Source organism: Sorex araneus, chromosome 1 (genome assembly GCF_027595985.1).
Source record: "Sorex araneus isolate mSorAra2 chromosome 1, mSorAra2.pri, whole genome shotgun sequence".
Taxonomy (NCBI): Eukaryota; Metazoa; Chordata; class Mammalia; order Eulipotyphla; family Soricidae; genus Sorex; species Sorex araneus.
Window position 1 is genome coordinate 333,120,791 of NC_073302.1, and position 20,736 is coordinate 333,141,526.

Below are 20,736 nucleotides of genomic sequence, written 5' to 3' on the forward strand. Positions count from 1 at the left end.
TTTCACTTAACATGTCTGAGATTTGAAAAAAAATTCTTATTGAATCACCTTGAGATACATAGTTACAAAGTTGTTCATGATCTTGTTTCAGTCACACAATATTTCAACACCTGTCCCTCCACCAGTATATATAACACCCACCAATGTTACCAGTTTCCCTCCTGCTCCCCCCACCACCTGTTTCTATGGCAGGCATTTGTCTCTGTCTCTGTCTCTGTCTATCTGTGTGTGTCTCTCTCTCTCCTTCTTCTCCCTCTCCCTCTCCCTTCTCTCTCCCTCTACCTCTCTCCTCTCTGTCTGTTTCTCTCTCTCTTTCTCCTTTTGGGCATTATGAATTATGATTTGCCTTACAGAAACTGAGAGGTTATCATGTTTGTCCCTTTACCTACTTTCAGCATGTAATTCTTAGCCAGAGTGATTATTTCTAACTATCTTTGTCATAGTGGTCCCTTGTCTATCCCAACTGCCTTTTCCCTGAGCACAGTTGAGGAATGCATGATTGAATCAGGCTTCCAAACAGAGACCAATCCATTTGGCCCTTGTTTCAACTGTCCTTGGGTATTAGTTCTGAGATGACTTTAAACACTTTGTACCAGTTTTGTTCACCGTATCACTATATCACTGTCATCCCATTGCTCATTGATTTGCTCGAGCAGGCACCAGTAACGTCTCCATTGTGAGACTTGTGTTACTGTTTTTGGCATATTGAATACATCATGGGTAACTTGCCATGCTCTGCTCTGCAAGCGGGATACTCTCGGTAGCTTGCCGGGCTCTCCAAGAGGGACACATGCAAGGCAAATTCCCTATGCACTATGTTAACCAGTTTTGTTATACACCAATATTATGTACATCAAAAAATAAATAAATAAAGATAACAAAGAAAAATGGTGTTTATACACCAAAATCCCAAATATATATGTTTGTGTATGCTTATATACACACAAATAAAATTTATATAACTTCATATTCATAAATATTTCCTTCACTAGCTTACATTATAGACCTTGTACTTACAGTTTTATCTCTATAATTAGAAATTATATCACAATAACTAAGCTTTACTACCATTCAGAAGATAAACTCTTTCTTCTAAAAACTTCTGTAACTAAGATTAAATAAGGAAAAGGTAATATCATTGGGAAAAGGTGATATAGCATACAGTAAGAAATGAAATGTATGCCAAAGGAATTTTTTCCTGCTCAGAACACATGTCTTAGACTGGTGAAGGAATGCTAGCCCATGCAGCTCAAACATCACAACATACATAGCCATTGGTGAGTCATTTCATTTATTTAAGTTTTCCTTTTTTGGAAAAATTCTAGAATTAGACTACATAATTTCTGGTGACCCTTTGGTTCTCAATCAAAATTCAATGGCATCTCCATATCCTCTTCATTTACCAACTAAATATCCTTGGTCACTTTCTGGCCTTCTCTAGGTCTAAGCTCTCAAGTGTGGTAAAGCCTTCCTCCCCTCCAAGCAGCAGATATCGCCTTACACTGAACCAATATGACTATATCACTTCTTCCAGTAAATAAATTTTATTTTCTTCAACAGAATTCAACTTCATTTTCATGCCCCAGGAGTGCATGGAACAGACTTCCTGTACTATCTTATTTGGGATAAAGATCTTTTGGATACCTTTTGGACAAATTCAAATATTACTGTTGGTCACTGCCAGACTAGAGTTCATTCCCTTTCAAGCTGATAGTCCTCCAGATTTCTCCCACCTCCCCTTCCCCTCTCCGTGGGGACAAAGCCTCTGAAACGGAGTGGAAAGTTTGCTTCCTCAGAAACTCTAATTTTCTAGCCTTCTGTCTGTTTTTCTTTTTCCATTCTCAAGAAAACTGTATGATAACATTAGTTCATCCTTTCTTTTCTGTCTTTTTCTCCCTTGCTGTAGGGAGTTTAAGTTTATTGAGTTACACCCACCACAGTGCTCCAGAGGCATTCCCATTCCTCTGTGTTTATCTTTGACCTCACCTTTGTGTTCTGCTTCCCCTATCTGTTAATCACTTATATCCCAAATCATACCCTGTGACTTGTAAGGTTAGATCCTTCTAAGTACTCTAGATTTTGTATTTGTAAATGAAATATTGCTTTTCTCTTTCTTTTGCATAGTTTACTTTAGAGCAACATCCTTTTCGTATAGACACAGAAAGACAGTTAATGCATTTGTACCTTAGGAGTTAATTGACTCCAAATAATACTTACTCCTGGGCATCTGTCATATTTGTTCAACTTAAGCCTCAGTTGCCCTTAGTTCCTAGCACCTTGTCCCAAAATCAAGGTCCCAACAAAGGGACTTGGACAGATCCAGGGCAAGCTGTGAGCTACCCTGGCACCAAAAAGGAACAGGCCACACACCATATAAGTTAAGAGCACAGTCATGGACAAATTCTGTCATGACCAAAAGGGAAGTAACTGGACAAGGCCCCTGCTGGATTAGGAAGCACTAATCTGGCTGACAGGTAGATTGGGCGACAGTTGCCAATGTCATGAATGTCTTCCTTGTACAACAGAACGGTCCTTCTGGTTTTCCATTGGGATGGAAACTTGCATTCAGGCAGGTAGAGTGTGAAGAGCCAAGCCAGTTATTGACAAGTACTGGTGGCAGATTCTTCAGGTGTTCAGGTCTGACCTTATCTGGACCGGGTGTCCAGACAAAATGGAGTGTCGGATTTCAGAAGAGAGAACGCTGGGAATGACATATCCATCCTGTAGAATTTGGTATGTGGGCAGGTGGACGTGCCTATTGAAGAGATCTGAATAGAAGCTGTGGATAACCTTTTCCATTGCCTCTCTGGAAGAAGTGATAGATCCTTAGGACATCAGAGGGCAGTCATCTTGGTCTTATAGTTGGTGAAGGACAGGCAGGCATGGCAAATACTGCTTCTGCCACATCGATCAACACTGCTGCTCTTCTCTCTTTAGGTCTTCCTTTTATCACTTCTCTGCACAGCTTTGTGAGCTCGGACATTAGCTTGTGATTGCCTGAGGCTCGCACCAAGGCACGTTGGCAAATGAGCTTGAGAGTTTCCAAAGACAGGCATTTTTTGTGACTTTCTTTCTCTTGGTGTTCCTCGCACAATCATAGAGGTGCTGAACCAGTCGATCTTATTCCTCATTGATGTTGGTAAATGATGGCATCTTCCCATATTGGTGCAATAGTGCCAAAGAGCTCCCAGTTGGTGGTCATTCTGGGAGTTCTCTTCTTAAACTATGCAGCCCTTTCTCCCCACTCCGTGAAGAGTGAAGTAGAACTTTGCATGAAGGAGACAGTGGCTAATCCCGTTTGGAATTTTGTGACAACAGCGACATCGGTCAAGCAAAACTGTCGATTGAATATGATGTGGTCAATTTAATTGTGGAACTGTCCACCAGGAGACTCCCATGTCCAAGGTTTAGATTCAGCCTTCTGGAACTGCAAGTTACCATGCATGGTCTTGGTCAACATGATGATCTCAGACAGTCTCTCACCCTGTTTGATCCATTCTAGGCCATGGGTCCCAATGTGGAGTTCTTTGGGCAAATTTCTAGGCCCTATCTTGGCATTAAAATCACCAACAATGACCTTGTAGAAGATGTGGTCTTCTTCATAGAACTTCTCCAGCTCCATGTAGAACTTCTCAATTTCTTCTTCATTGTAGTTGGGTGTTGGTGCATAGATCACAAAGATAGAAACTGCTGGCAATGAGCCACATCTATTCAAACATAAGCATCTGATTCAAGTTGTTAGGCATTCAAACAAATCAATGCTCATGGCCAAGTTCATGTTGACGAGGACACTGACACCACTGACACCGCTACTGTTGCATGTTCTGAGGAACAGTTCTTCTCCAGTGTCGAAAATGGCGTGATGCTATCAATGCTTTCTCGTCTTGGTCAATTCAATGACCTTGCACTTGGACTTCTGCGCTTGCACCATCAGGTCCTACAAGTTATTCACACAAGTAATCCTGAATAGGATTGGCAGAACACTAGACAAAGGACAAAACTATGCAAGCAAGCCGAGTTCCGAAAAGGATTCAGCATGATCGACCATATCCACATGGTGACCAAGCTCATTGAGGTTTCTCGAGAGTTCAAGATGCCGCTCTATCTAATGTTCATTGATTTAAAGAAGGCCTTTGATTCTTTTGAGACTGAAGCAGTCATTGAAGCCCTAGCCAAACAGGGCATTCAAACTCAGTACATCAGGATCCTCCGTGAGCTGTATTACAGATTCACCACCAGGATCTCACCATTCTACAAAGAAGTGATCACCTACATAGCAGGGTGATACCCTTTAACCGAAACTCTTCAGTGCCACCCTTGAGAACATCATACAATGACTGGAATGGGAAGGAATGGGTGTGAACATAGGCGGTCGGCAACTATACCACCTCCACTTCACTTATGACATCATTCTAATAACACCAAACATTAACCAGGCAGCATGAATGCTTGCTGACTTCGACCGTAAGTGTGGAAAGATAGGACTGCAGCTGAATCTCATGAAGACAATGTTCATGAGAACAAACTAGTTCCTGATGTTCCATTTGCTCTCAACAGAACAAACATCTCCAAATGCAGCAGTTATGCATACGTGAGTCAAGAACTTAACATGACGAATGACTTCACGCCAGAACTGTGCAGGAGTAAGAGAGCACTGTGAAATGCCTTCAAGAGGGTTAAAGAAGTTGTTAAGAGGACGAAGAACCTCCAGCTCTGGGCACATCTTTTTGACTCCACTGTTCTTCCTGCACTAACTTATACCTCAGACACCTGGGCCCTATGAAAACAGGATGAGAATGCTATTCAGGTCTCCTAAAGAGCAATGGAAAAAGCTATGCTTAGAGTATCACGTTTCACTCAAGTGAGAGAAGGAATCCTGAGTTCCGACCTCCATGGATGATCGAGGATCAGGGATGCTGCCTCGTTTGCCAAGGCGTCAAAAATAAGTCGGGCCAGACATGTAATGCGGTTTGGAGACGACTGCTGGACTAGAGCCATTCCCAACTGGGGATATCAAAAGAATGCCTGGCCGCCCACCTACGAGATGGTCAGACTTCATCAAGACCCTGAACAAACAGTTTGAGGCTCTTTGTGTTCCTGGAGCGAGCAGACGCCATTGGGCTACACTAGCATGCGACAGGAATGAATGGAGACATTACTGGTGCCCACTCCAGCAAATCAATGAGCAATGGATGAAAACTGATACAAGTGAATCTGGCCTGAGGACTGTCTAGGATATATAGCAAGATGTCCCTAGGAGAGCCACCTTTTATGCTTGATATATCTCCTTTTACTGCATCCATACAAAATTATTAGAAATATTATTAAGAAGTAAACTTAAGATGACCATTTATATGGGTATGAACTAAGGAAAGGAGAAATTAGATGAAATTCTGCCCTTGGGTAGATCTAGATGGATGAGATCTTTGCCTTAGAAGAGCTTCCCCAGAGGGGAGAGCTTTACATATGTTGTTTGTGCCATCTGACCTATGTGTAGTTGCTATACCCAATCTTGGAGACTGGGCTGATAACTAACAGGAATGGGATAGAGGGAAGACTAGCATGGAGAAAGTAGGAGATGGGAATGAGGGGAGTGTGAAGCTGGAATGGGGCAGTCAGTGAGACTGGAATAGGCGCACTGGGAGAATGGAATAAATGGCGGGACTGAGATTAGAATAAACAGTGACTGATCATCAACCAGTCTGGCCCTTGTTTCCTCCTTTGTTTGTCCATTGCCATTAGCTGTCCAGGGTCAGGGAAGCAGTTCCAGACCACTGAATGCATGCATGAGAGCCACTTTACTATTGAACACACACAGAAAACAGTCCTGATGTCATACCCAGTGTAAAATGATGGTGTAAGGTAGATTCTATGCCCAAGCTGTTTGCTATGGCTTATAGAGAAGCACAGATCCTTTGTTGTTTGGCCTTCCTTCTCAATTTCTGAAAACCCTAAATTTTAGAAATATAAAATTCCTTGTTTTCAGATTATTATTTCATTATGAATCTTAAAACAAACTCTTTCTAATGCTGAGAGCTCAACCATGACTGCTTGATGGAGACAGTATCCATCCTCTTGCAAAATAAAAAGATCCCTATTTCAAGGAATGCCTAACAGTAAGAAACAATAGGGAATGCTGGGAACAAGAACACATCAGCATGGCATTTTCAGAAATGTTATCCACATTGCAAATGTTTTTTGTATGCCCTCTCCTTCCTATTCCCTTAAACATATCTACTGTAGATTCTGGTAACTACAGAGTTCTTCTGATGCCACATCCTCCTCCTCACCAGCAGTACAGTTTTATTCACAGAACAGCTTCGATCAGGGTTTGAAAAAACAAAATACAGGGGGATAGTTCAAGGGGCTGGAGCCTTTGCCCTGCAGTTGCCAGGCTTCAAGTTTGACCCCTGGCCGTATAGGTACCTCAAGTATCACTGGTACAGCCCTAGTGGTTCCCAAAATCACTGGGTCTGAGCACTGGACATGTGCACACCACTGCACAACCAGGTCAAGTAACAGGTATGGTTTTCAATTTCCCAAGCACATATGGGGAAGTGATCAAATGTGAAAACTCCACAAGCTGATCTTCCAAGTCCCTCCAGTGGCATCTCTCCCCATCTTCCAGCCGTGTGCACTTCCATGGTCCCAAGGAAGGACTGCTCAGAAGGAAGAGACAACTAATAAGTGGTGAGCTTGCCCTCTCTGGAGATGAGCAACTTTTACATGCTTAACTCTCAGCAAAGACAGTTTTTTTTCAAACTACTGAGCCCCGTGTTTACAAATACTCACCACTTCTCTGCACTAAAGTTAAACAAGAAAACTAGAAAACTAGACTAGGCCAGAAAACTAGAGAAGATTTTTGTCAGTCATACTCATTACTTTCCTTGTGCCCACACCTTCACACACCATGTAATCTTCACACAAATAGCCTTTTCTGGTTCGTATTTTTAGTTCATCTTTTTCCATATCCCACCCATTTGTCTAGACTTACCTTAAATGTCAAATTACTCACGAAGCTTTTTCTTTTCTGCTATATATTCTATCCTGCTTATCTCCTGCTAGCCTGCTATATATTCTATCCTCAAGCACTTTGTTTCATCTTTCCAAGGTTCCCAAGACAACACATGTTGTCTCAGATCCCAGAGACTCCCCACAAACCAGAAAGCCTTGAGAGCAAAGACTGTACCATGAGTAGCACAGGGACATGGGAAATTTCTTGCTGAGTCACAAGAAATTTATACTGTTCTAGTTGGTGCCATAGAATAAATTCTTAAGGACCCTTTTCTAGGAATATGTCATCTTATTAGACAGAAGAAAAACAAAGTTTAAATAGAACTTCTAAAAGGTCAAAATATGATGTTCAAACACCAAATTAAAAAGATATTAACCAAAATACAATCTTCTCCAGATTTCCACTTCCCACATTAATTTTTTTCCACTCAGATCCAGAATTAGATCTTTTCAAAAGATAAAATTTAAAACAAGTATTATAATGGAAATATAAATTACGTATGAAAATTAAATAAAGTTTGAAAAATAAAGCATTCTTTAATTATCAAACCCATCGTTAGATAAAAGTTTGTGGAGCTGCAGCTACACTCTATACTATAGGAGTAAATTGCAGGGGAATCAAAAGCTGTCAGTGCTAGAGATGGTGATGTATAAGAGAGAAAACATACCCGTCATGACTTGAAGAAGTCAGTAAACCAGTAAGCCAGGGGCCTGAGAAGATGGAATAAAATCCACCAAGAACTATTTCTTGGCAGAACTAAAGGCAGAATAGAAAATTGAATCAGAAATGGCAAAGCCCCGGGAGATCTAAAGTCATATATCTAAGATGCAGCAGGAATGACAGTTTTAAGAGGCATAAAAAAATGCCTGTAAGAAATTATAGTTATAATAGGCAGCTTATTAGGACTAATCTCACATTTGGCAATATTTTCTTCTGTAATATCAGGTGAGGGTTTTTAATTCAAACAGTTTGGTAGTTATAACAATATATTTTACATATATTCATTGCATTTCACAATATTTCATGCACAGAGATGTTTCATTCCAGAAGGCTTATAAAACTTTATATGGTGGTCAATATTGTAAATCACAATGACAGAGAGAGAGAGAGAGAGAGAGAGAGAGAGAGAGAGAAGAGAGAGAGAGAGAGGGAAGAGGCAGGCTGGGGAGTGGGGTTGGTGGGTGAGTTGATGGGAGAAAAAAACTGGGAACACTGGTTCTGGGAAATGTGCACTGATGGAGGGTGGAGGGATGGGTGTTGGAACACTGTAAGACTGAACAGCTTTGTAAGGGTTACAAATATTTCGGTTTGTAATCTCACAGTGATTCAATTAAATTTTTTTTTAATTTTAAAATAATAAAACCAGGGGTTAAAATCTAAGGTCACAGAGTTTATGATGAGAAGAAAAGAGTGTTTAGAAAGCCAAAGAAGGGGTGGAGCGATAGCACAGCGGGTAGGGCATTTGCCTAGCATACAGCTGACCTGGGTTCAATTCCCAGCATCCCATATGGTCCCCTGAGTATCGCCAGGAGTAATTCCTGAGTGCAAAGCCAGGAGTAACCTCTGAGCATCACTGGGTGTGACCCAAAAAGAGAAAAAAAAGAAAAGCCAGAGAGCAAAGACTTGAAATCAGTAATGATAAGTAAAAGAATGTGTACAGAATACTTTAATAATTCATTATAAAAATTAAAATCTAATTCAAAAGTAGCAGTTCTGTGTCTATCAAGCACAAATAAATAAGAAAAGAAGTATTCCCCCAGCCATGCTTAACTTTATGAAGTCATTAGTGAAGCTTTCAATCTCTAAAGGTGTTAAAATAGTTACTGAAGTTCTCCAGGCACTTCAAAGAATTCATCATTCAAGATGCTTCTTAACTATTTCCCAAACTGATGGTGTAAGATAACTCAGTAATTTATAATTGTAGTTTCAGTGAAAAACGTGGGATGAAAGTTTGTAACTACATATAAAGAACTTGATATGAGTGATTCGTTAACTGACTTTCCTATTACAAGGTGTGGAAAATTACAATCATACTCAAAACCACTAGGTTCAATTGAGTGTTCATTAATAGTAATAACATTTTAAACAGTTGCAATCATTTAAACAATGATTAGTAAATCCAAATTAGCAGCTGAGAAGATTTTTCTTGTAACTGAGATAATCATATTTATTATTCTCTTTCTTTAAATTCAAAATCTAAACATGATTCCAATTGCAAGAGGAAGGGAACCCATACATTTAATTACATTACATTATAATGAACTTACTTAGTTGGCTCTTGAAGAAAACAATATGATTTATGGTTTGCTTGTTTGTTTTAAACAGTTGTTATGTTTTAAAAGGGCTGGAGCGATAGCACAGCGGGTAGGATGTTTGCCTTGCAAGCAGCTGACCTGGGTTTGATTCTTCTGTCCCTCTTGGAGAGCCCAGAAAGCTACAGAGAATCCTTGGCAGAGCCTGGCAAGCTACGCATGGCGTACTCAATGTGCCAAAATCAGTAATAAGAAGTCTCACAATGGAGACATTACTGGTGCCTGCTTGAGCAAATCGATGAACAATGGGATGACAGTGCTACAAAACCTATGGTAAATCTACATAACAATCAGGAAAAATTCAGTCATGAAATTCGCATATAAATGGATGAATATGGAGTGTACCATGCTGAATGAAATGAGTCAGAGGGAGAGGGACAGACATAGTTTGGGGACATAGAGAGTGACAGACATTGCACTCATTTGCCATATATATATATATATATACATATATATGTATCTCTCTCTATATACGTAAGCAGTAAGAGACTAATACCCAAGAACAGTGGAAATAAGAGCCAGTAGGAATGGGCTGGTCCACAGTTAAAGCTTGCCACAAGTAGTGGTGGAGTTGTGGCAGCTAGGATCGAGAAGGGACCAATATGCCAAAGATAATTGGAAATGATCAGTCTGGAAAAGAATTGCATGCTGAAAGCAGGCTAAGAGACAAACATGATAACCTTTCAGTACCTATATTGCAAACCATAATGCCCAAAGGGGGGAAAGAGAGAGAGAGAGAGAGAGAGAGAGAGAGAGAGAGAGAGAGAGAGAAGAAAAATTCCCTCCATAAAGGGGGGCAGGAGGGAAACTGGGGACATTGGTTGTGGAAAATGCACACCAGTGAAGAGATGGGTGATGAAGCATTGAATGACTGAAACCCAATCATAAACAACTTTGTAATTTGTATATCTCACAGTGATTCAATAAGATAGATAAAACAGGTATATGACATACTTGCTAAGAGGAGATATAAAATGCTAATAAAAGAATCTAAAATTCTAAATAAATAAAGTATTAAAAATATATTCAAGAACTGGAAGCATTAACATAGAAAAGACAAATTCTCCACAAATGGATACAAAAATTAAAAAGAAACTCTAAAAAAGTTTCAGCGAATTTTTATGCATATAGAAGATATTGGACTGGAGTGATAGCACAGTGGGTAGGGCATTTGCCTTGCACAGAGCCGACCTGGGTTCAATTCTTCTGTTCCTCTCAGAGAGCCCAGCAAGCTACCGAGAGTATTCCACCCACACAACAGAGCCTGGCAAGCTACCTGTGGCATATTTGATATGTCAAAAACAGTAAAAACAAATCTCACAATGGAGACGTTACTGGTGCCCGCTCCAGCAAATCAATTAACAATGGGACAACAGTGGGGCAGAAAATATTATTCTGAAATTTATGAGATGACAAAAGAACTAGAAAAGCTATTTATTTCACTAATTATTATGTAGCTAAAGTAGTCAAGATTGTTATGTTGGCAGAGAGATAGGAATGAAGAGCAATGAAACATAAGCATTAAGTAAACTAAATTGATATTTCATAAGAGTACAGAAATAATTCAGTGGAAGATGAATTTTTCAACAAATGCTGTTGAAGCAACTGGATACCTAAGAGGCACAATCCCTCAGAGAATTTTAACCCAAGTCTGACATATTATATAAAAATTAACACAAATAGATCCCAATTGAAGTGTAAGAAATTAAACTAAAAATGATTTAGGGGAAGAAAAGAAGAAAAATATCTTTGGAATCTATGAATTTCTTGATTTGGCACCTAGAGTATGATGAATAAAAAACTAATAAATTAAACTTAATTGAAATTTAAAAAATTTCTCAGCAAAAGATTTTGTGAAAAAAATTAAAAATTAGAGACTAGAAAAAATATTTGCAAACCACGTTTGAAAAAGGATTAGCATCTATTATATATAAAAAAAATTTCTCGGCCCAGATAAGATCCGGAGCTGCTGTGCACGAAACAGACCCTCTGTTCCTAAAGACTATGATCCGAGAGGTCTTCTAACCCACTTTGGCACCCAGAGCGGCTTCTTACAGAAATGCATCTAGACTGTAAACTGTGCTACAACCCCGTGCCACCCGGGGAGGGATTTTCCCTCTCTACCCTGTTTTTCTGTGCAGAAGATGGCAGTGCTGGCAACACCCACGGGGCAAGAGCCACCTCCTAAGACTCCCAACCCAGAGGTATGAGTTTGCAGTGACGTGGCTCATAAGCAATCATGGGATGGGGGTGTTACCGGCATGCTCTCTGCCCAGATAAGATCCGGAGCTGCCTCGCGCAAAACGGACCCTGTGCTCCTAATGACTATTACACGAGAAGTCTTCTAACCCATTTTGGCACCCAGAGCAGCTTCTTACAGAAATGCATCTAGACTGTGAACTGAGCTAAAATCTCAGAAATCCAAACCCACGTGGCCTCAAGCTCATAGAGTCTTCATTCACAGCAATGAAAACAAATTATTAAATTATGCCTTTTCAGCAGGTCTGATTGTTGGGGGAAAATTCCAAACAATAATAGTGAGTTCTCTATTGAAATATTGAATGTATTTAAAGTATACAGAAAATAAAGTGAAGATCATTAGCTACTTAGGTGGGGGGTGGAAGGGGGGCATACTGGGGTTCTTGGTGGTGGAACATGTGCACTGGTGAAGGGATGGGGGTTTCATCATTATATGACTGAGACTTAAACCTGAAAGCTTTGTATTTTTTTCATGGTGATTCAATAAAATAAAAATTTAATTAAAAAAATTCTCAAAATTCAGCAAAATCACAAGCAGTAGAATTAGAAAGTAGACAAAATTATATGAATAGACTACTGCCATTGTAGGAGGTCAAGAGAAGGAGGCTATGATCCGGGAAAATAACTAAGAATCTAAGTACCAAGGGAGGCAATGAACAAATAGAAGAAAATGAACATAAACTTTCTGTTCATTGGATACTGAGTGGAAGGGCTGATAATTTGAATAGGGGAGTGAGAAAGAGGGGTTATAAAAGGGAGAGAAACACAAATATGGCTTTATTTCATAGGTAAAATTAACTGGAAGGAAGAAAACCAAATTGGTCATGTTTTAAGGAGAAGGATTTGGAGATGACTGTGCCTTACGATAAATGGCAGGGTTTCTACTGCTGTTACAAGCCCCCTGCCCTTGTTCTGGATTCCCATGATGCCCCACACTGTGTTTCTGTCTCTTCTCTCAACCCACCATGCTTGCTCTTGCCCCAAGTACCCTCACTTCTTTCTGCCTCAAATACTCTTGTTAACATCGCTGCCTCCTGGCTCCTTCTCACACCTGTGAGTTGTCAGTTAACATATTTTCCAAAAAAACCCTGTGTTAAACAGACACAAGAATGTTGCACTTGATCCCAAGACTCCTCCTATCAAATTTTATTTTATTCTCTTCAGGGTTTATCTAAAAGTATCTCAACACTGATTTATCATGTCTCTCCTCCCCCCCATCTCCAGGAAAATAACTCCACTTAAAACAGAGATATTCAGAATCATATCCTCTGTTGTTATCTTAGAGTACTTCAGATAGAGCCTTCCATAGAGAAGATAATAATTTTGACTTTCTGACTAAAGAAGAGGGAATTGAGGCCTAGGTTTCCTTAATAGGAATATCAGGAGGATTGTTAACGTTTACTATTTAGAAAAATGGTCCCTTAATAAATGCCAAGCAACCCTGCTGCCATGTGCCAGGCTGCTTCATTTGGGGCATCCCGGAAAGGGGGGGTGAGGACCCTCCCCCGGGAAGGCCTCTCCCTGCCCCAATAGACCCAGCCCTGGATGCTAAAAACCTCCAGAATTTAGCACATCCCCCCACCCCCCTGCCACGTTCATGGTGACTCTCTACAACTCAGATGGGCCTCATCCATGAGTGAATCTGTTTCTGGACATCTCATACTTTACACCACTAATAGTCCAGGAGCAGCACACCACATGTGATGGGGTTTGAAGTAAAAGGCAGACTATCTTAGAGGAAATATATTTATACAGATACATATATATGTGTGTGTGTGTGTGTGTGTGTGTGTGTGTGTGTGTGCACAAAGCTCAACCTTTAACAACATGTTATTAATTTCTTATATCCAGGATCCTGGGTGAAATACAAAAATCTTCACACACTTTCCCCTAAGAAACATTTTTTGTCTCATTTTTAGCAGATTATTCATAATAAGCAATACAAAATAAATTATTTCATTTCTGTTTTGGGGGCAGGGTTTGGAGTAGAAATGTGATGTGGTGTTTGGAAATGGGTAATAGTGGTGGGATTGGTGTTTGGATATTAAGTGCAATCAAATATTGTGAACAACTTTATAAAAATAAAATTTTTAAAATGTCAAACAGCCCCATCTCTGGCAACTCAGTAGTCATGCTGATAAGCCACCCCTGGCTGGTACCAGATAATCTCATCATTGACCACCATCCAGATCGAATGCCCTTCTCTCCCAGAAGGGAGAATAACATGATGCTAGCCATAACCATGCCACCGGACCCCAAACCAAGCTGTTTCACTCGGCGATCCCCAGAGGGGGCGGGTGAGGGCCCTCCTGTCCCAAGAGACCTAGCCCCGGCAGCGGAAAACCTCCAGAACTCAACCACCGCCATGCTCAAGGCTACTCTCCACACGCTCCAGTTGAGACTCACCCATGAGTGAACTTGTTCCTCGACTTCATAGTACACACCTTATCCATACTCCCAAGAGTACTGCATCACACTTGATGGGGATTTCAATTAAGTTAAATTTATTAGTTTTTATTCATCATACTTTAGGTGCCAAATCAAGAAACTCATAGATCCCAAAGATATTTTTCGTCTTTTCTTTCGCTAAATTATTTATAGTTTAATTTCTTACACTTCAATTGGGATCTATTTGTGTTAATTTTTGTATAACATGTCACACTTGGGTTAAAATTCTCTGAGATATTGTGCCTCTTGGGTGTTCAGTTGCATCAGTAGCATTTGTTGAAAAATTCATCTGCAACTGAATTATTTCTGTACTGCTTTGGGTCAAGGATTGGGGTTCTGGGTGGAAATATTCAAAATATGGTGGTGTAATGGTGGTGGGATTGGGTTGAATATTAAGTGTAATCAAATGTTGTGAACTACTTTATAAAATATTTTTTTTAAAAAATGCCAAACAATGTAGTACAATTGAGATAACTGATTGAACAACGCTTTTCAGACAAAAGGCGGGGGGGGGGGGGGGCGCGCGGTCCAATGAACACTGCAGTAGCCATACTGTACCAGAAATATACATTAGTATTTATCACAATGATATTTATACTTGAAGAAAAAATAGCCACAACTAGTCCTAGAAATGTTGATCCTCTGACTCTGATGCCCCATTCCCTGTTTTGAGTTTATTGAGCACAAGGGGTCAGTGAAATGACTCTTGGGCACAGAGGGCAGAAGTGGGAAGCAACTATAAAATAGCCTGGAAAGAAAATTCTATTGGAATAAGTAGGTAAGTAGCTGGGCCCATCAGACTTGCTTAAAGAAATACAGAGATTTAGTCTACTGATCCATGGAAGCTGTGCACAGAGAGATACACAGAGAGCAGCAGAACCACGAAACAGTCCAATATCATAAATTCCTGATGCTAAACAGATAATACAAATTAGCATCTCCACAATTGTCTCATATTCTAAGAAAATAAACATTTGTAATCCCTGTAAAATCCCTATAAAATTATACCTTCCTTGTGTTTTTCTTACAGTGTCCTAACTCCCAGTTTTTTCCTTGCTACCAAAATAGTCTAACAATCTAAATATGCATCCAAAAAATCAAGTCTTAGACATTTAATTATGGTCCTTCCATCTGTTGTGTTCTTATATAGATCTCAAACTGATTGTAAAAAGGCTGTGTTATCATGAAACAAACAAAAATGCTGTCATATCTAGTAGAAATAAGTACCAGGAGGCTGACTCCATGGCTTGGAGGCTGGCCTCACATTCTGGGGAGAGGGCAACTCAGAGAAGGGATCACCAAGTATAATGCGGTCAGAGGCCATGCGGGGGAAGTGTGATGGGGGCTGAATGTAGACTAGAGACTGAACACAGTGGCCACTCAACACCTTTATTGCAAACCACAACACCTAATTAGAGAGAGAGAACAAAAGGGAATACCCTGCCACAGTGGCAGGGCGGGGTGGGGGCAGATGGGATTGGGGAGGATAGGAAGAATGCTGGGTTTACTGGTGGTAGAGAATGGGCACTGGTGAAGGGATGGGTTCTCGAACTCTGTATGAGGGAAACAAGAGCACAAAGATGAGTAAATCTGTAACTGTACCCTCACGATTATTCACTAATTAAAAACAAATAAAGAAAAAAAATTTGATGAACACACAAAAAAAATTTTTTAAAATGCTGTCATATCATCTTATTGAGGATAATGAGGCAAGTCTTCTACCTCTGCTCCTCATTCCTGCCGCATTAGCTCAGTGTAGATTTATAAATGACATTTAAGTTTAAAATTTCTGGCACATAATAAATGTTCATAAATCTCATTATTAAATACCCTGGTGTAGGATGCACTCGCGGGCTCTCCGGGCGGCTCTGTCTCACCGCCCGCGTCCGGTGTCCCAGAACCGCTGTGTGTGCTGTCGGTCGAGGGCAGGCGACGGAAGGAAGAAGGAAGAAGGCCAAACTGGTTGCTCGATCCGTTTATTTCATTCTCTCCCTCCGCTTCTCTCCCGCTCTCCTGGATCTCTCCCCGTGGATCTGCCCCCGTGGATCTGACCCCCCAACCCACTCTCACAGCCTAGTTAAATCTCCACAGCATCAGGGGGTTGGGGCATACACGTAGGTGTGGTCACCATCAATAGGGTAAGGTTCCTTTCCCTTAGGGGATGCTTCTCCTAGGACTTAATTCTCTTTCAGCAGGAGGATCCACCCAAGGGCGGAATCCCATGAATGTGTTTCTCTTCTCCTCAGCCAGCAAACATATAAGAATTCATATTAATTATTTTGTATGGACACAATAAGAGATGCATTAAAGCTTATAGAATTGCTCTCCTGGGGCCATCTCAATCTGAGACTACAGTGCTCAGGCCAGATCAGTCTTTCCTATCGCTGGCAGGGTCCCAGTCTCATAATTACTATTGGATCATGACAGCATTTGTCTATGATCAAGCTCTTAACTTATAGTTAAGAATTAGGCACTTTGGCCAGACCCATCTCGATGCCAGGGTAGCACATAACTCACCGCTTGCCCTGGATCCTTCCTGTCCCACGTCAGTGACCCTACTTTGGGGTGCTAGGAACTGAGGGCAACTGAGGCTTAAGTGGAGAAAGCAGAGGCCCGGGAGGGAATACTCGAGGCCAATTAATTCCCAAGTTATAAAAACATAATATTGTCTTCTTGTGTCTATACAAAACAGTCATAGCTTTAAAGTAAATTATTCAAAAGGCACAAGAAGAAGAGAAAGGCAATATTAACTTATATAATATAAATTCAGTATCCTAGGAAGGTCTGACCTTGCAAATTAGCAGAGTCAGATTAAGGGAAAGCCTCGGATTAACTCTTTTGGGGAAGAAAGCATGGAGAAGTGATTATAGCTAAACAAAGGGATGGGAGAGATTCGGGAACACCTTGATGGGTGAGACTGGGGTAAGCCTAAACTCTGGGTAAAACCGGGACAAGCTACTTGTGGCAAGGAGGGAAAGGACAAAGTAATGTCATCCTACACTCTCTCTCTCTCTCTCTCTCTCTCTATCTCTCTCTCTCTCTCTCTCTCTCTCCTCTCGTCTTGGGCATTATGGTTTGCAATACAGGTACTGAAAGTGATGTGTATCACTTTACCTCTTTTTAGAACTCAGTTCTTGTCTAGAGCGACCGTTCCAACTATTATTGTTATAGTGGGCCCTTCTCTATCCCAGATGTAGGATGACAAAGTAATGTCATCCTACACCCTGGGATATCAATTAAGGAGAGACACTATACAAATAAAAAAAAGAAAGAAATTATGCTAGTCATATGACTGATGGCACAAATTGTCCAACAGAGCATGACTTCTCTGCACATGCAGAGCTTTGTTCATCCTGTTCACTTTGTGTGGGAAGACTTTCCTCTCCTAAGAGAACTTTCAAGAATAATGTCCATATACCCTTCAGTCCAATCTTAAACGACACCTCCCAAGACCTGTATGACATTAAACTAAATGGCCCACCCATGCATTCATCTAAAATAGCATGGCCCACATTGGGCTGTAGTTGCCTGTACACAAGGCCCTTTCCAAACCCACCCTGTACCCAGACAGTCACTTAAAGAACCATGTTTTTCTTATTATAGATATCACAATGACTCCATATAACACAATAATACATATTTTCTCTCTGCAGCAGAGAATTTCTTTTTACTGTTGTTAGTTGGCATTTAAAGATTTTCAGGACTTTAACAAAATACACTTTATAATTGAAAATAAATATGATTCTTGAATGTCTCCATATTCTTATTCCTTAAAACCAGTATTGAATGGCTGACTAGAGATTTTTAAATGATATTCCTTAGACTTGTGTGGGATATTGCTTTTGGCAGTTCTCATTTGAATCTCACAGTATTTGTCAGTAAAGGTCTTCCATTATCAACATATCCTGGAATGAAGACAAGTTGTGCTTATAGAAAAGAAAAGGAAACTTTGGCCTGGGTAAATTCAATTATGGAAAATCAATCCAAGGATATTTTCTATCTTTGCTTCTACTCTTATATAGATGCTTAAACTGATTGATTAGAAAGCCGTGATAACATGAAATAATAATGCTGTCATGTCATCTTAGTGAGGATAATGAAGTGGGTCTTCTACCTGCCCCTGAGGTCCGGCCGCATTGGCAAGAAGACAGAGATGAAATGGCAGGGAGTCATTTTCTGAATGCTCTCCTCAGTGAGACATTTGGTCTTGAAAAGAATTGCATTCTTAGTACCCATGAAACAGCTGACACAGCATAAAAGCAAGTAAGCATGCCCCCTCATGCACACACGTGCACGCACACACGCACATGCACACAGTGTAATTGTCCCCCAGTTGTCTATTAGATAAGCCCAAAAGCATTCTATCTCAAGCCCTAGTCAAGAAAACGCAGTCAAACTGGAGTTGTATCATGTCACCTAAACAAGAGAAGCAAGAATGCTCATTTCACAGAAGATCGAAACTGTTGGTGGAAAGGCTTATCATGAACATTTTAAACGGTAGGCTGGTGTTCTTGCTCTTGATGACAGTATGCGAGGTCCCAGATATCTCTGCCTAATTCACAAGCTCATGCTGCCCTCCTAAATTTCAACCACCTAAGATTCGGAATGCCAGGGTCTGGAGCACAGCGGGTAGGGCATTTGTCTTGCACGCAGCCAACCCAGGTTTGATTCCCAGCATCCCATATGGTTCCCTGAGCACTGCTGGGAGTAATTCCTGAGTACAGAGCCAGGAGTAACCCCTGTGCATTGCTGGGTGTGACCCAAAAAGAAAAAAAAAGATTCTGATGCAAGCTTTAAAATCCTAACAGATGACTGTGACAAGACTTAGTGATTAATTTGTATGAAGGCATTTTACAAATCTGTGCAGAAGAGCAAACTTTATGTCTTTTAATATGAAGGTAAACAGTCTTCTGCTAGCTTCTTCACCTCATAATTTTTATTTATTGACCTATCTAAAACCTCTTGATTCATTTGATTTATTAGAATAGTTATTTAAAACAAAACCAAAAATAAAATTAAATTTCTATATAGTTTTAATTACTTAAATGGCTTTAAAGCTGTTAGGTTAATTTTATGAAAGTAACAATGTAAGTACTTTATGAAGTCCTTCTCTAGGTTTCAGTATTGCTCCCCAATAATTCCTGTCAGTTTTCAACATTCTATGATGAAATATCAGAGAAGTTTGAATGACTTCACAAACCTCACCCACAGGTCTGATTATCCAACAAAAAGAAGAGAACATATTCTCACCAGTGTTTCCCAGAGTGGATGTTAGTCTCCTGGGAGGAGCTGGGAAAATCCAGTGGAGTAGCAGTAGAATTGGGTTAATTAGGGTCACATTGAGAATATTTTTTCTGGAAAGAGAAATGGAAGTCAAATTAATTTGGAATCTCAGGTCTAAACTCAGCTACTGGCAGTTAGATGTGATCTACATTTTCTTGTGGTATAATGATTTACAATAGCATTATTAATGTTTTATGCTTACAATGCTACTATGTCACACTCACTACCAGAGTGCCAATCTCTGTTTCTCTGTACCACTACCACTGGATCCCTTCTTGCCCCACCCTTACTCCTTCCTTTTTGGCAGCCTCAGTTTTGTTGACAGAATCTTAGGGCTTGTTTTCACTGGCAATTGTCTGATCATTGTTTTATTTCTTCATATTTCATTTACAATATTACCCAGTATTCAATTTTCTCCTTTGACTCACTTCATTTAGTATGACACCACCCAGTTCCATACAAGCTGTAGCAAAATTTTAGCTATCATTATAACTGAGTGGAATTCCCTGGTACATATACCATGATTTTTTTTAATTAAAGCCCATGATTGAAAACATTTACAATTGTTGAGTTTTAGGCATACCATATTTCAACACCAATACCACCACCAGTGTCAACTTCTCTCCACTAGTGTTCCCATGCTTCTCCCAAATCCCTCCTTCCCTCACCCTGCCACCTTGACAGGCACATTTCAAAGTTCAGTGGTTGCAGCTTGGATCTCATGTTTTCAGTGCTGTTGAGTCTGTGCTTTGATTACAAAGCTATACTACTCTCCCACATCACCAGCATACCTAAGGCCCCAATCCCTGTCCTCCCACTCCCGCTCTCATATTCTTCCTCCTCCCTTTGATTTCTTTCCTTCTCTGTCCTTCTCCTCCCTATTTTCTGGAGTCAAGCATGGTCTAATCATCCCTCCCTTATTACATTACATTTCCTTGTCCATTTATTCTATATACCTCAGATAAGTGAGATTGTCCTGTATTTGTCTTTCTTCTTCTAACTTACTTCACTCAATATAATATCTTCCAGTATTCATATAATGTATCTTCCAGTACCAACCAGGTCACAGAAAATAGCATGATTTCATCATTTCTTGCAGCTCATAATATTTCATTGTGTATATATACTACACCATTGGAATCATTCATCTGTCATTGGACACCAAGGTTGATTTCATATCTTAGATACTGTACTAAGTGCAACAATGAATAACAACGTTTTGTTAATTTGAACGAATGTTTTTACCCTTGGGGTAGACTCCTAAAGTGGAATTTGGGGGTCATATGGCAGCTCAGTTCCAAGTTTACTGAGCTCTCTCCTTTCTTTTATTAACAGAGGTTGAACCAGACAGCATTCCCACAGCAGTGAATGAGTATCCCTTCCAACACAGATGGTTCCTACTACTTGATATGTACCATT

The 20,736-nt window shown here is 40.3% G+C and overlaps 1 protein-coding gene across 6 annotated transcripts in view; it reads right to left on the reverse strand.

The window, feature by feature from the left end:
• CSGALNACT1 (chondroitin sulfate N-acetylgalactosaminyltransferase 1) overlaps positions 1-20,736 on the reverse strand; it is a 415,840-nt gene that overhangs the window by 169,659 nt on the left and 225,445 nt on the right. For 4 of the 6 annotated variants that reach the window (XM_055120424.1, XM_055120430.1, XM_055120414.1 and 1 more), the window contains exon 4: positions 19,285-19,388. The exons of the other annotated variants lie outside the window; for them this stretch is intronic. The gene's annotated coding sequence lies outside the window, so the exon portion shown is untranslated. The remainder of the gene's footprint in view (positions 1-19,284; positions 19,389-20,736) is intronic. 6 annotated transcript variants of the gene reach the window in all.